Source organism: Lactuca serriola, chromosome 8 (genome assembly GCF_051521515.1).
Source record: "Lactuca serriola cultivar US96UC23 chromosome 8, Lser_US96UC23_V15, whole genome shotgun sequence".
Taxonomy (NCBI): Eukaryota; Viridiplantae; Streptophyta; class Magnoliopsida; order Asterales; family Asteraceae; genus Lactuca; species Lactuca serriola.
The window spans coordinates 99,979,265-99,997,057 of NC_136415.1; the positions used below are offsets into that span (position 1 = coordinate 99,979,265).

At 36.1% G+C, this 17,793-nt stretch overlaps 1 pseudogene; it reads left to right on the top strand.

The window, feature by feature from the left end:
- The first annotated feature begins 10,777 nt into the window (after positions 1–10,777).
- Positions 10,778–17,408, top strand: LOC145067218 (uncharacterized; annotated as a pseudogene).
- The last annotated feature ends 385 nt before the right edge of the window (positions 17,409–17,793 follow it).

Sequence of the window (17,793 nt, forward strand, 5' to 3'; positions counted from 1 at the left end):
GAGCAGCATCCATAATTGTTTTCGATATAAGACTTCGGGGACGAAGTCTGGTTCTAGTGGGGGAGAATTGTAACAGCCGAAATTCAGGTACAACCGATTAGCCCTTCATCTTTATTTATTTGTCATTTTGGGCTTTTGTGTTGGGCGAGTACGCTGGGCGTACAAGGAGTACGCTGTGCGTACTCGCGCGCCTCATTTAAACACGTCATCGTCGGGTACACTGGGCGTACCCAAGGTTACGCTGGGCGTAATCACTCCAGACCCAAAACCCTAATTTGAGTTGTTGGCTATAAAAGGAATGAGATGGCTTGGCTCCTCAGCCACCATCCCTCAGAAAGAAACCCTAAGAGAGTGTTCCTTCGTTCCTAGTGCTTTTGTGAGTGTTCTAAGCTTGGTGGTGTCATTTCAAGGTAGCAAAGGAGAAGAAGAGTCCATTGTGGAGGCTAGGAGTTGGTGTTCAAGTGTAGATCTAGGCTTAGCAAAGGTTGGAGCTTCTTTCTAAGGTAAAAAGTTTGGATCTTGACTTGTAGATATTGTGGTATGCTTTATGGACCATTTTCTAGGGTTTTGGTCCCAAAGGTGGAGACTTTATGAGCAAGTGGTCTCCATTAGCTTAGATCCATCATATTTCTAGTCCATTTGAGTTGTAGATCCATAAAAATGTAATCTTGGACGTGAATGATTAGCCATGCATGAGATCTAGATCCTTGAGTTGAAATGGAAAGGTGTTAAGGAGTGTAAGAGCCTTTACAGCCATGCCAAGGCTTAAAGGTTCCGACTTTATGAGTAAGGATGCTTAAATAAGGCCGGATCTAGAAGTTGAAGTAGTGGATTAACCGATTAAGACCAGAAATGAAGTGTGTCTAGATCTGACTATTACGCTGGGCGTAACTCCCAGTACGCGCAGCGTACTGGGTGGAGACCCTGATTATTGAGTTGGCGATGTACGCCCTGCGTACTGAAGATGTTGACTTTTGTTGACTTTTAGGGTTTTGGTCAACTTGTGGACTTTGAGTCAAGGGAGGGTAAAATGGTCTTTTACCCCTCTGAGGAATGTTAATAAGGGGTAAAGTCTAGTGGTGGAAGTCTATATTAATTAAAATGATATTCCTTATGATTAGGCGAGGTTGAGTCTTCGTTTGGGATTCAGAGATAGCGAGCACGTGAGATTCTAGACTATCCACGAGGTGAGTTTTCTCACTATACTGTACCCGAAAGGGTTTTATTGTGTGACCGGAAGGTCGGATATGTTATGAGTTGTATGCATCGTATATGATAAGTTAATCATTTATATGTGCTATGTATGCTATGCTTGATATGGGCCGGAAGGCATTATGTTATGGGTCTGAAGGCATATATGTTATGGGCCGGAAGGCATTGTGATGAAGACCGTAAGGTAGGACCGGAAGGTTTACCGAGTCGGGACGGAAGTCCCCTGAGACACATGGACCGGAGGGTCAGGGCCTGGAAAGGCGTATGTGCGTAAGTAGTATTTTGGGGAACTCACTAAGCATTTATGCTTACAGTTGTTGTGTTATGTGTTTCAGGTACTAGCGAAGACCGTGGGAAGGCGCCGGCGTGATCTGTACACACTGATGGAGGATTTATGATCTTGGGATTATATGATTTGTATTATGATATGATACATTGAATCTTTATGGCTTGTTCTGGATGAAAACATGTTTTTAAGAAATGAAAATTTTGTTTTGAAAATTTACGTTGTTACACTTAAATTAGATTTCATCATAGAAATCCATCTTTACTTTTCTCATTACACCAAACAATCTGAGTCGCGCTAGCACAACCCGAGAAAACTATCGTCTCCACAAGGCAACTGATACCAACCCTAGTAAAACTCACCATCCCGAAGAAAAATGAACCTTAAACCCTATCAGAACCACCTCTACCTCTCCTGAAACCCGAAATCTCAAATTAACATGACTTTCTTGACAGACCACCCACTCTGATTTACTATCAACCCAATTCCATAAGAAGCTCAAACTGAACCAAATACTTCCAACCCAGATTATCTTGACGCTTAAAAGGAAGAAATCACTGATCATATACAACTGCATATCAGTTACACTTAAATTAAATTTTGTCACCGAAATCGCTCCTAAATAATACTCATAACAAAACAACCACTTGAGGAACTCACCCAAACATTCTGCACAAAAAACGACCTTCCCAAAACAGTCAAACCCAAACTGCCAACCTAGAGAAGAACAAACCATGATCCCATGCAAAGACCCAACCTTATATATCCGAAAATTGGGTATCGAATTGGTCTGACTCCCTGACAAACCTCCCAAACCGAACCGTTTCTAAAACCACGCTACTTATCCATCAAACAATCTATTCAGCATTTGATGATAACAATTCCATAAACACACAAGAGATACAAGATACAGACTTCCTCTATTGTCGGGCCGATACACTGCTGGTAAGAGCCCGAACCCTCATCACTTTCCCTTCATTCACAAGATGGTGCCATCCTTGAGCGCATACACATAAGATAAATTCTGAACCCTCCAACTAATGTCTTTAACATACAAATTTCTTACCCCCTCCGCTCTAGATACGAACCTTGCACGGACCCACTCGTGATTCCTAACACGAGTTTCCACCAAAAGCCTGCTCGAAAATGGATACCCATGATACCTCGTCACAGAACCTTCCCTAAAACTGATGATTATCCATTTAAATCTACCCCCAGTCCCTAACTGGGGAATTACCAGAACCATGAAGAATGATCCTCAAAACACACCGACCGCGGACTTAACCCAAAACCGAACCATATGATGAACCCAAAATCTTAACAACCCTTGAGTTTTTGCTATGCCATTACCAACCACTGCTTCGTCGAGCAACGATGATCAAACCATAAACTTCTATGATTGAATAACATACGCATAATAGTCCTCCAGATACGGACCGAACGAACCCCAAGAGAAACCTTAATTTTAGCTGGAACCACTGAATTTTCAATGATAACCACTTACAGAGCATAGGAAACTACCAATTTACAATCTAAACATACACCAGTTGCTTGAAACCCACACGAAAATACGAAACCTACTTTCCCATCTCCCAATAATACGACCCTTGATCGCATCACTAAGGTACTCGTGCCACATCAAACCACTGGTGCACACCGGCGCTGACATACTGTCGCCAACCACCACGATCAATTGACCTCAAGCTGAGAATCCAACCTAACTTGGAAGGTCACGAGCCTGCCCACTCCTTCGAACTCGAAAATCTGAAGGGAAAGATACTTGACACAAATAACTACAATCTAATCCAACAATATGCCACTTAAATCCCAGATGCAATCTCCAAGCCGATCATATCAACCACATCCTCCCCGTGTCTCAAGGCACGAGGCACAACCTTTAACAGAACCCTCGAGACTTCCAAACAACATACTCATCTGGGTTTAAACCACTCAACCCACATCAATATTACCACAAGGGTCTGAACAAATACAAAACCCATCCTCGCCTGAGCAGCCCAAGCCAAAAGATCAACAAATACGAAACCACTACCTCGAACCATGGTATCCAACCATGCTATCTTCTTTGACCAGTCCTTAGAATCCGTGAGATCTTCCTTGAATCGAGTATGGATCCTGTGCTTCCAGTAGTACGGGCCCAATACTATCTTCCACACATATCCATACTTTCCTCAAGAATCATCTTGGGTCCCCTAAGACCTAGTCACAAAATACTCCTGAAATCGAAACAAATGCACTAAAATACTTCCTAGGCTATCCTAGGGTTCCACACTTCTCTGCCATCAGCTACTGAAGAACTCCTCACAATGTCAATTAGTTATTCCATGAATACAATCAAATGCAACAAAGCTCAGATAATCCTTTGAGTAACAGACTCAACCCTACAACGATTGGAATCCGACAAGAGTTTTGTAGCAGGGTTAAATCCACCACTCTGAGATTATCCAACCTTTCTCACATATGACTTGACATGTTCACTTAATAGCTAAGTCACATCACTCATGAGTTCCACAAAGCACAAAGCAAGCAACATTCGTGCATAGGAGCCGACTGGAACTAACATGCAATAAAATATGACGAATCCTCCTACTAAATCCTCGATCTCAAACTCCCAACACCACAGTCCACCTTCATCCTACTCCCACTCTATCAAGAGTGGATGATCATTCCTCGCGCTGGCCCAATACAAATTGAGATCCTTCTAAGGAAACCACCGCCTACTCATCCAATAACGCAACTGGACGGCTGACCCCATACTACTCACCATACCACTAATTTCCACGTGACTCTCCGTTAGTGCCAGGCGACTATTGCATGAATACTGTTGGATTAGTGTCTAAGCTCGTAAGTATATTTGGTAAGTATTTGACCCGGTTGTGCATGGTCCTTTTGGGTTGCCTTCTCCAAAGCAACATGATAGGATGATTTATGAATAAAGAGGTTATTATGATTTATTAATATGTTATATGAATAATATATTAAAAGAGAAGTCATATAGTTTAATTAATATTAGACAATAATTAATTGAGAATTAATTTTATGGCTAAAAGAGATTAATTAAATAAAGGGGACTGGAACTATCAATTGTGTGATAGTTGATTTGGGCTGAGAATCCTTTTGGATTTAAGGGGTGGACGAAAATTAGAGTGGGAGCCCATCTAATTTCGTCCAAGGCCTTTGTTCTGGAAGGTTCTTTGTACTGCTTAAGGCCTAAGCTTTCCAATTAGGGTTTTGACTGAAACCCTATTAGCACAAGTATAAATAGACCCCCAAGGCTTCAAAAATCGGATAACCCTACTTCTAAGAGTACCAGAGCCGAGAGCTTCCAACCTCTCTCCAAGATCATCCTCTTGCTTGTGGTGTTTGTAAGCCATTAGAGGAGTGACATTTGCGACTCTAAGCTCCAAGGACAAGATGATTCAAGCTTTGAAGAAGACGTAATCATCTAGATATGTTTTGTGATGTCAATTTCAAATTATATACACTAGATCTAGGGTTTTTAAGTCTTGAATGAATTGCATGTACAATACAGAAACCTAGATCCAAGCATTAGGGTTTGCATAAGCACATAGGATGTTCTTTTGGCTCAAACCCATCAAATACAACCACATGCCCCACAATTTAAACAATCTTAGACTAAACGATTCAATCCCGTAATGGTTGGACTCAGACAAGAGTTACGCAACAGGACCAAACCCCTCAGCCTAAGATTCTTTAAACCATATAACATGTGACTTAGCGTATCTACTTAATAGTCAGATCACACGCGAACGAGCCACACAGCAGCCAAACAAGGGAACTCTATAGGAACTAAGGCATCACATAATCAGACGACTCTATCATGAAATTCCTGAAGATCCCTAGCCTATCACTAGCATGTTGTTCTAACATAGCATAACATAATCTCAAATAATTGTGTGGTGATTTGGGGTCAAATTACTGGCTTCGACTAATCGTAAACATCGCATCTTCCTTGATTATTTGAAAACCATTTGATTTTCTTTAAAAAAAAACCTTTCTTCCTTAGTTTGAGACTGGATTCACATGAGTGTTCATCAAATTCACTCAAACCAAGGCTCTGATACCAACTTATCACATCCATAAAAATTTCATAAAATTTAAACTTTTCAAAACAAACCTTTTTCTAAAGAAGTGTTTACAAAAACCATTGTTCCCAAAACATTATTTAAAAATCAGAGTCGCTTTCAACATAGTTTTCAAAATATTCACATTATCAGAGTTTCCCAGAAATCATAAGTCCAAAACACGAGGATGTGTACGATAACGCCTTCACCTTGACACGATCCACTGAAGTACCTGAAACCATAAACCAAACTATAAGCATGAAGCTTAGTGAGTCCCCCCAAAGTACCAACACCCAAATAGATAGCATATACAAATAACAACATGCATACAGAGCCTTCAGCATGTCCGGACTGCCTTACCGGGACTTCAGCCTGTCTGGACTGTTTTCCGAGCCTTCGGCCTGACTAGTCCGCCTCACAAGCCTTCAGTCTATCCGGGATACATTGGGTCTGTTGGCCTTCAACACAAAGCAGGTCCGCCTCAACCCAACCACACACACAAACCATATCGACATATATATAACAGATAAGCATACATATAATGTACTGATATAAACATTATCGGGTTTGTTGACTGGCAACACAAAGCAGTACAATCTAAACCCAACCACACTACATCAACACATGCTACTGGAAACCATATAGCTAGAACACATAACAAGCAGATCTAACAAATCACTAAGAATAGCATCATGCTATCTAGAAGGATACAGATCTAACAAATCACCACAATACTCAATCAAATGATAAACTAGGATAACAATCTAAAGGGTCGACATTGGTGTCTTCGATCCATATGTACGGTGAGGAAAACTCACTTTGAATGCAGAAGCTCCCCGAAAGAAATCCCTAGCTACTGCCATGCTGGCTTCCCGAGCTATCAATACCAACACACACCCAACTAGCAATTGGGTTCCATGCTATAACCCATAATCCTTACTTGGGGTAAAATGACCATTTAACCCCTGATCCAACATGAACCAAAACTGAGGCCCAAAACCAAAAGATCCACAAAGGCCCACTAATGGCCCAATTTTCCAAATTGGGCCCAACCCCATATGGGTCTTATCCTAAGCCCATAACTTTCCCTTATTACAATTCAAATTACTTCAAGTATCCCCTTGGTACAAACTGTGACATCCCTATTTTCACGGCTAGAAAAGACCGATTTGTTTATGCTTTATTTAAAAATCAGAGTACCCTTTTTGATGAAAATGTTGCGGAATTTGTTCCCAGAAAAACATGATAAATGTGTTTTCAAAGCAATTCCGAAGAAATGTATTTCATTCCTTTAAAAGTTTTGGGATGTCATTGTCAATATAAAAACATAATCATAAACATACCTTACATTCATTTACACTAGTGATCTACATCTTCTTAATCTCTCAGTGTAAAGTAGTTTTGTATCGACACCTATGATATAAATAAACTTGAGTGGGCAGGTTGGGAAACCTGGTGAGTACATTGGGTTTTCAACCCACAATAATATAATTATGTTTAATCATTAAACAATCAACCCACTTATCCATCCCCATTATCTTCTTTATTTCTTAAGGATCTATCCTAAGAATCATTTATCATTCACTCATTCATTCCTAAGGATTATTCTAAGGAATAGGCATGAAGTCCATCATTTTCCTAATGACACAACTGTCAATGTTATCTATTAATCACAACTGCCAATATTATCATTTAGGTGCAGCTTCCAGAATTATGACATTCTCTGTTAGGCGCAGCTGCCAATATTGTCCTTTGGGCGCAACTGTCAGGGTTATGATGTTCTCTATTAGGCACAACTGCCGATACTACCCTTTGAGCACAGCTGCTAGGATGTTTAAACTACATCGTAGGTCAAAACATCTACAGGTTGTGGCACAGTTGCCAATGCTATCTATAGGGTACTAAGTCCATTGCTTCCAATGTTCACCTATAGGGCACTATGTCCATAACTACCAATGTTACTCTATATCGACTTTCATCCCTTATCATTCATCTACCCATGTTTTATCCAACATATTTTGTAGATATAAAATGCATATACAGTTTAAATCATTTAAAACATGTATAGGATCGTTCATCTAGCATAGATATCAAGTAAACAGATAATATGCACACATAACACGCAATTTATATAAAATACTTCATATCGATGTGTAAGATAAAAGTAACTATGCACTCACTTGATAAGGTGGTGATTCTGAATCCATATAGCACTTCGCTTCATAAAATAATTTCCTTTGAAGAAACCTAGTATTATTACCACTAGATTTTAGTCTATTATTCATTGGGACAAAATATCAGTCTAGATTCATCATTAAATCAGACTCTACTTCATGATCTATCAAGTAAGGATCAGCCAGGCTGGACCATTTCGGCATATAGCTTTTCTAAAATCCAACAACCAAACCCAACGTGACCATTCTAGACACCTCTCTCGTAAGTAGTTAAATCAGTATAACGACTTTGAATCACTGGTAAATCTTATTTATAGGTTCATAATAACAATATTATATTTAAATATAAGTTATATTTAAAGTAGGATAGGCGTATCTCGCTTACATTAAGTTTTATTAAAAACCGGGCTCTGCGTGGGCAGAGCTTCTAAGTCGAAAAGCTCTTTTTTTGGAGTCGTCGGGCGCTCCATGGCTTTCGTCTAGTGCTAGGGAGGTTCCCTAGGCTTTGGGGGTGTTTGGGGGGGGGGGGGGGGGAGGGTTTAGAGAGAGAAATAGGTGATGAAAGGTGTGAGAATGAAAGCAACCCTCGCTCTCCTTTTATTGGTCGAAGCCTCGCAGGTACGCTGGGCGTACGCGAGGCGTAAGTGGGCACGTGTCGAATCTTCATTGGTGTTATGTGGCTAGATCCAGACCATAGAAGGCAGAAGAACGTTGGGCGTGCGCTTCGGTCTACGTGAGGCGTTCGAAGGTATGTTGGGCGTACCCTTCGCACCCAACTCGCAATTTACACCCTTGACTTCTAAAATTCATAACTTTTGAATATGAGCTCCGTTTTTGAAGTTTTTTATATCCAAGTGTAGGTGGGACTATAATCTACAACTTTCATTTAGACTTCGTTGGCCAATTTTGATTCTATTTCTAAAGTTATATTTTAACAGGTTGGGACAGGAAAAGTCCGTTAAAAATTCATCACTTCTTCATCCGACATCCGTTTTCATCTGTCTTTTTACGATTGCGCTACTATTAATGATACATTCGATTCTCATTTAGGTTGTGTCGACTAAAAATGGGTCGATCTACTATTCGAACTCTGGGCTGCATATTGCTAAGCCGAAACTTAGTAAAACCATAACTCCTTCATACGAAGTCTGATTTGGGTGTTCTTTTTATGCACACTCTTGGTTTAACATATGCTACGACTTTCGTTTAGATCGCTAAGGCTAAAAAGCATTCTATCATAAACTCACTTTTTACGTCATACAGTGTCGTGCCGGTTTTGTCGCTAAACTTTGGCAGACCATAACTTCTTCGTTACAACTCGGATTTCAGCGTTCTTTATATGTACGGAACCCTTGTGAAATATGCTACAACTTAGTTAAGATTATTCATTATAAATAACCTTCTATCAAAAAGTAGTCTTTGATGCTTATTGTCGTTAAATTGACTATTCCGAATCTGCGGGCGTTACACAAACTTGGTCAAAGACATAAATCGAAAGTCAAAGTCAATGGTCTGAGTTGGCCCAACTCGTCGAGTTGTCCATCAACTCGCCGAGTTCCTATATCAATCTGCAAAGTCGGGGAAAAATCGAGCCAACTCGCTGAGTTTATCCATAAACTCGCTGAGTTTGCTAGAAACCCACATTTTAATACATTTAGCACTTAATCCATAAGGACATGATCCCAAAACATAAATCTGACTTCCTTGAGCTGGAAAACCACGTAAAGTTGCCAACTTTACGTTCATGCATGTCTAAATGAAGCTCTTAAGCTTAAAATCAACTTAATGCATGCCTGACACCAAAATCCTCATAAAGTCTGCACCTTTAAGCTCAAGGGTACCAAAACCAAGTAAGATATGAAAGAACAACCCCTTAAATGACTTTACTTCATCATCATCCCCAAAAAGAGGCCAAAACACAACAAAACCCAAAATGAGGAGATCTAATCATCTACAAATCAAGGTATGAACTTGATACCTTAAATTGACTGCAAGAACCGGAGGGATTTTGGATCCAAGACTTCCTTCTCCGAGCTAGGAACTTCAAGATCTTCTAACTCCACAATGAACAAAATGGACACCAAACTTCCTTCCAAGGCTCAAAAACTTGACAATGGAGGCTACAACTCGTTTTAGCCTTTTCATAACAATCGAGGCTGATAAGGTGGCCAAAGAAAGGACTTAAGGCCTTTAATTAGGGTGCAAGACCCTAAAAATTAGGGTTTCCTTCCCAACTGCCAACTCGCCGAGTTGAGTCTCCTCAACTCGTCAAGTTAGTTCATATAATTCCTGTGATTCTTCCATCTTAAACACGTTGAGTTGGTACCTCCAACTCGTCGACTTGACCTAGAAATAAGGTTATTCTCAACAATTTTTCTTCAAGATTTCGGATGTTACAAAAACCGGTGCGACCCACTACTACCCAAGAAAGGGTGGTATGAACAAAAGAGGAAGATGAAAAGCTAGCGGAGGCGTGGGTTTTGGCTTCCCACGACCCAATTGAAAAAGATAATTAAACCTTCAATTGTTTTTGGGAGAAAACTTGAAGTGTGTTCTATGAGTTAACGGGAAGTGAAAGTCGAAATCTCGATCCAATTAGCTTCAAGTGGCACGATATTCGACTAAAATGCACCGAATTTGGAGAAATCTACAATCTTCAAAACATATGCAAAAGTGGGTCAAATGATTTCGATGTCTTCAAGACGGCCTTGGAAAATTTTGAAAAAACAAAGCCAACCCACAAAGCTTTTCCGTATGTGAAAGCGTGGCTAAAATTGAAAGAAGCTCCAAAATGGATACAACAAACGGAAGGAACTTCACAAACCTCTTTCGGTTCAAAGCGTTCAAGAAACCTGAATACAACTTCCCAACAATCGTACGAGCGAACACACAACGACATCAATGATGTTCCACTCGATCTTGAAAACAAGCAACCTCTTCGTCGGCCTGTTGGAAGAAATAAAGCAAAAAAAAGGGCTTCGACGTCTTTAGGATCTAGCATTATGGATCATTTTGGAGACAAATTTGACCGAAATGTGCAAGTTCAAGAAAACAAGGCCGAGATAATGAATCGAAGGGAAAAACTGATTGAAGCGCAAATGTCATTTCAAGAGACACAAGCAACACTTCAAACAAAAACCGATATGTAAATCTTGAAAATGAAAGCGGACGACCATTAAACATCTTCTATATATACCACACTTATTATCTCATTTTACTCACACAATTCTTTTATCTTCTTCTCACAATCACACACTTGTTTTGCTTGATAAATTTTAAACCAATGGCTCCTAAAATGATGAATTGGTCAGAAAAAGAAGAAGAGAACTTAACACTAACATGAGTAGCGACTTCAGAATACCCAAATGTTATAATGCCTCCTAATCTTTGGGTAAAAGTTGGAAACATTTTCCATGATTTAATGGGTTGCCGAAGTCGTAGTCTTGATGAAATATGTTCGAAGTTTCGCGATATGAGGGTTAAATGACTTGAATTCAATGAGATTTATAACTTTGTTATAAACAACGTAGACGAAGGCGACCTGTTTGCTGTGACCATGCACCAATATGAAGACATGAAACACACACTGTTTAAACATGTTAAAGCTTGACGAAAATTGAGGGAGTGTCCAAAATTTAGTCATTAAAAATAAGATTTAAAACTAGTTTAAGTTGTTTGTGGATGTATTTTTATGTTTTTTAAAATTATTTTATGTTGTGTGTTTTCAATCAATGTAATCGTTGTTTCATTGAATAAAAAACTAATTAAAAAATATGTTTTATTGTATTTTTGAATTAAATTTAATTAAAAAAATGAGGTTGAACGACGTGTTTAGTGGTAGTTACCTCATTGTTAGTGATAGAGAGAGTGTGATGATGATGTGACACCCATCAATATAGTGGATAGTGAGGGAACGGGTGACCTAATGGTTAGTGATGAGTATAACGTATGGTCTTATAAGACAATCAATACGGGTGTGGGTGAGGTAAAAGTTGATATTTTCTATTTTATATTATTAATTAATATAGATGATGTATAAAAGAAAAAAGAGAATATTGTTTTTGGAGAAAGTAATTTTTTTATCTTTTATTTTTAAATAGGAATAGGGACTATGTGTGTAATTTCTTCAAACCGAAAGAATAAATGGACCTTATAAACTTGTCAAAGGTCGAATCAAACTTATAAAATAGACCAAACTATAAGACCATTTATGTACTTTACTCTAAACATTTTTTAAAAAAGAATCATCAAAAACGTAAAAGTTGCGAAAAAAAAGGAACACGACTTGATAGGGTAAGATATTTTTTGAAATGTACACATTTAGTCCTTATTCTTGTTTTTTGTAAAATAAACCCTTATACTTTATTTTTTGTAACAATGCAATCCTTGTGACCGGTTATACCCGGTATACCGGTCATATACGCATTTTCTTTTAGGGAAAATGACTTGATAGGGTAAGATACTTTTTGAATTGTACACATTTAGTCCTTATTATTATTATTTTTGTAAAATAAACCCTTATACTTTATTAATATGTATACATTAGGTCATTTTTACCAGATTCTACAGGTTTTGTTGATGTGGAAACATAAGTGGCACTAAATAGCAATTAATTAGCTTAGTCACTGGAGGTGGGTGATCCTCTAGCAACAAGAAAAGGGTGGCGACCCTTCTCTTTCTCGTCTCTCTTCCTTCCGGTCGAACAACAACAGCCAAACACCCTTTACCTGTTGTGTTTCTCCGATCTGTCTCTCTTTGCCTCCATCTTTGAGATATGTTGCCAGAAAAAGAAGAAAGAATCGACGAGGGGGCTACCAGAGCAGCTTCTTGCCGCCAACTACGTCTCTACTTCATCTTGCCTCCCCTTTCAACCTTGTTGTTTTTGCCATCATTCCTCCTTGCTACCAGTGATGTGTAGGAACACACAAAGGAGTCGCCGGGGATCGGAGTTTTCCCTCATTTTCATGATGAATAAAAGTTGGAAAAATCTCGTTTTGGATATGTGGATGCCACCTGGGTATTTCATTTCAACAAAATAAAAAAAGGGAAAATGACTTGATAGGGTAAGATACTTTTTGAAATGTACACATTTAGTCCTTATTCTTTTTTTTTTTGTAAAATAAACCCTTCCACGTCAGCAAAACCTATAGAATCTGTTGAAAAGGACCTAATGTGTACATATTAATAAAGTATAAGAGTTTATTTTACAAAAAAAGAATAAGGATTAAATGTGTACATTTCAAAAAGTATATGACCCTATCAAGTCATGCACCAATATGAAGACATGAAATACACACTGTTTAAACACGTTAAAGCTTGACGAAAATTGAGGGAGTGTCCAAAATTTAGTCATTAAAAATAAGATTGAACTAGTTTAAGTTGTTTGTGGTTGTATTTTTATGTTTTTTTTTATTATTTTATGTTGTGTGTTTTCAATTAATGTAATCGTTGTTTCATTGAATAAAAAACTAATTAAAAAAATATGTTTTATTGTGTTTTTTAATTAAATTTAATTAAAAAAATAAGGTTGAACGATGTGTTTAGTGGTAGGTATCTTATTGTTAGTGGTAGAAAAAGTGTAATGATGATGTGACACCCACCAATATAGTGGGTAATGAGGGAACGGGTGACCTAATGATTAGTGATGAGTGTAACGTATGGTCTTATAAGACAATCAATACGGGTGTGGGTGAGGTAAAAGTTGATATTTTCTATTTTATATTATTAATTAATATAGATGATGTATAAAAGAAAAAAGAGAATATTTTTTTTTGGAGAAAGTAATTTTTTTATCTTTTATTTTTAAATAGGACTAGGGACTATGTGTGTAATTTCTTCAAACCGTAAGAATAAATGGACCTTATAAACTTGTCAAAGCCTCAAAGGTCGAATCAAACTTACAAAATAGACCAAACTATAAGACCATTTGTGTACTTTACTCTAAACATTTTTAAAAAAGAATCATCAAAAACGTAAAAGTTACGAAAAGAAACTCCAAAACGCATTTTTCTTTTCTGACTTACAGAATTCATGTTTCTCGAGTTTAGGTGAACAAATCTACTAATTGTGACTTTCAAATAGATATAGAAGGAAGAGAGTAAGGAGTTGAATCAAGATGTCGTATTTAGTGTCGACTAGAGAAGAGAGATATTGTGTTTTATGCAAAACACATTTTCTACATTTTATTTCTTTAGGCCAAAGTGGCAAGCTTTTTAAGTTTGGATTATTTGTAGGGACATACCAAATATTTGTTCCTTTATTTATGAGGTAAAAAGTTTATAGTTTCTTTCTTTTCAATTTGTATAGGTCTATAGAAAACTAGAAGTATCAAAAAAAAATGGTAGTATGCAAATCAAACAAATGATTGTGGACCAACTAAAATAAATTTAGGAAGTGAAAATTCTTCACTTTAATATTTTTGTTTAAACCACTTTACTATATATATATATATATATATATATATATATATATATATATATATATATATATATATATATATATATATATATATATATTATTTTTACAAGAATTTTTATAAAAATCAATAAATTATGTATTCGCAAATGAATAGCATAACATATAAGGGCTCTATAGCATGACTATTGAATCTTGATTAATTTAACAATGGACTAATGTTAGAGTAATCTTATGAATTTTTTACTTCATTTTTATTTGATCATTAAAATATTTTTTGAGTACAGATTTCTAAAGTTCCATTTGACTTACCAAGTAAGAGAATTAGTATATTTCTTCCCGGTTAATTAAACGCTTGCACCCGTGACTTCGTAACCACATGACTTCATCTTATTAGAGTTTTGTAGAATGTTTTCATAAAAAAGTTCAAAATGAAAAACAGTTTGTTTTTTTAATGGGAAAATGACATAAAAGTCCTTAAGTTTTCACAAAAATGTCGGTTTTACCCTTGAACGTGTTTTATGTCTAGTAAAGCCCAAAGTTTTGTTTAATTTGTTCATTTTTACCCTTCTAGCCGGTTTTCAGGTAACCTACCGGTTACCTAATGCCTGTAAAACCCTTGAATTTTCAAAAATGTTCGGATTTACCCTTATATTGATTATTATTATTATTATTATTATTATTATTATTATTATTACATTTTTAATTGTATAAAAATGGTAAATCTTATATGTAATCGAGTGTTTTTATTGTGGTTTTCTAATTACGAGGGTTTATAACTGTTACGTTATGTTTCTAATTAATGAATATTTATTGTGCTTATCTATTTAGTATGATGTTTGATAATAAATACATATTTATAATTGGTAATATGTACAAATACATATAATTATATCTTTTATATAATATAAACCATATAAATACATATTTTTATATTTATATGTATATAATATATTTTTATATGAAATAAATATATATTTATACTTATACCTACTAAATACAAATAAATACATTTTTAATATATAAATACATTTCTATAGGAATACATGGGCATTCAAATGTATATATAAATATTAAATACAAGTATATATATTTAAAAAAATATATATTTATACTAGTAAAAATAATTATATACATTTAAAAATGTATTAATAATAATAATAATAATAATAATAATAATAATAATAATAATAATAATAATAACATGTATAAAAATATATTAAAAACGTATGAAATATTTTTATACATTTAAAAATGTATCTATAAAATATTTTTATACAATTAAAAATGTAATAATAATAATAATAATAATAACAACAACAACAACAACAACAACAACAACAACCAAGGTAAGGGTAAATTCGAACATTTTTTGAAAAACTTAAGGGTAAATCCGAACATTTTTGAAAATTCAAGGGCTATACTGGCATTAGGTAACCTAGGTAACCAGTAGGTTTCCTGGAAACCGGCTACAAGGGTAATAATGAACAAATTAAACAAAACTTCGGGCATTATTGGACATAAAACACGTCCAAGATTAAAACCGACATTTTTGTGAAAACTTAAAGGCTTTTATGTCATTTTCTATTTTTTAATTATATATATATATATATATATATATATATATATATATATATATATATATATATATATATATATATATATATATTTGTAATTGGTTGAAAAAAATTCAAATTGGTTGCAAAACTATGAGACCTAATGTATAATTGAAAAAGCTCAAAAAAAGAACTTGTTAATTTACAAGCTTTTAAAAAAGTTTGAGTTTAAAAAACTCCAACGTATAAGTTATAACCTTTTCATTCTTTCATAGCTTTTTAGTTTAAAGAAACCGATACTCTGTATGGTTAAGTATATTAAAGACAAAATTGTAAAAATGGTCCATGTGGTGTGTAAATTTTTGGGATTTTAGTTAAAACCCCGAGTTTTTTGGATTCATGGTCCTTTTGGAATGATTTGTATGTGAAATTGGTCCACGGATTTAACTTCCGTTAAGTTGTTGTTGTTAACCCCCTCATATGCCTCCACATGAGGGTATATTTGTCTTTTCATTTATAAGGGACCATTTTTGCAATTGAAAAAAATATATCCCCATTTTTTAAAAAAAAAAATTAATACTTATTTATTTATTTTAATAATTAAAAAGTAAAAGATCTCTCTCTCTCTCTCTCTCTCTCTCTCTCTCTCTCTCTCTCTATATATATATATATATATATATATATATATATATATATATATATATATATATATATATATAGACCAATATCCCTCAAAGCTAAGAAGTCAAAAGGATCTCCGACCAACCGTAACCTCCGCCGCCGCAAGAAGACTCCCGTCACCACCGCCACCAAGACAGCCTCCATAGTAGTTGCCTCCATCAATAAATCCTTCTACACCTACCGCCACTGCCTCATCAAACTCTTCTCCAAACTTGTTCGTATTGCCACTCCCAAGAGTAAAACCTTCGTCAAAAAAGGCTACAAAGTCCTAAAAAAGTTCCCCAACTCCACTGACAATCAGATCGCCACCGTCCGCCGCTCGCTCTTCTAGGAATCTACCGCTGCTCGCTCTTCCAGGAATCCACTGCCACCTTCCCACCACCAAACTCCCCTGATAAAAAAATGGTGTTCCTTGACCTTAACGAAACCCTAATCCATTCCACACCTGCCACCGGTGTATCACCTCCGGGAACTTATGATTTCTTAGTGAGGCCATTGCTGGATGGAGAAAGAGTTGATTTCTATGTGCTGAAACGACCATTTGTTGACGAATTTCTTCACAAATAACTACGAAATTGTGGTTTTCACAGCTGGAATCGAGGAATATATTTTGTTGGTTTTGAATAAATTGGATTGCAGGGGTTTGATTTCACACAGATTGTATCGGAATTCATGTAAGGAATTCGAGGGTAGGTTTGTTAAAGATTTATCAGATCTAGGGCGGGATTTGAAGAAGGTTGTGATTGTTGACGATAACCCTAATTCCTCTAGTTTTCAACCGGAAAACGCAATCCCCATTAGACCTTTCACCGATGACCTTGGAGATGATGAATTGAAGAAATTGATGAGTATGTTTTTTACAAACTGCAATAAATTCGAAGATTTGATGGATGCCGTGAAGGATTATCTTGGCGATGGAAATCAGAATTCAAAATCAGAGACATCGTTTTTTGAACAGAGTTTTGAGGGATACTATTCTTGAGAGAGAGAGAGAGAGAGAGATCTTTTATTTTTTAATTATTAAAATAAATAAATAGATATTAATTTTTTTTAAAAAAAAAACAGGGATATGTTTTTTTCAATTGCAAAAATGGTCCCTTACAAGTGAAAAGACAAATATACCCTCGTGTGGGAGGCACATGAGGGGGTTAACAGCAACAACTTAACGAAAGTTAAATCCGGTGACCAATTGCACATACAAACCACTTCAAAATGACCATAAATCCAAAAAACTCGGGATTTGGACTAAAACCCTAAAATTTTACATACCACATGGACCATTTTTGCACTTTTGTCTATATTAAATGTAAAATTATTAGTTTACTTTTACAAAATTAAAGTAAAATCATTAGTTTATTAATTTTTAA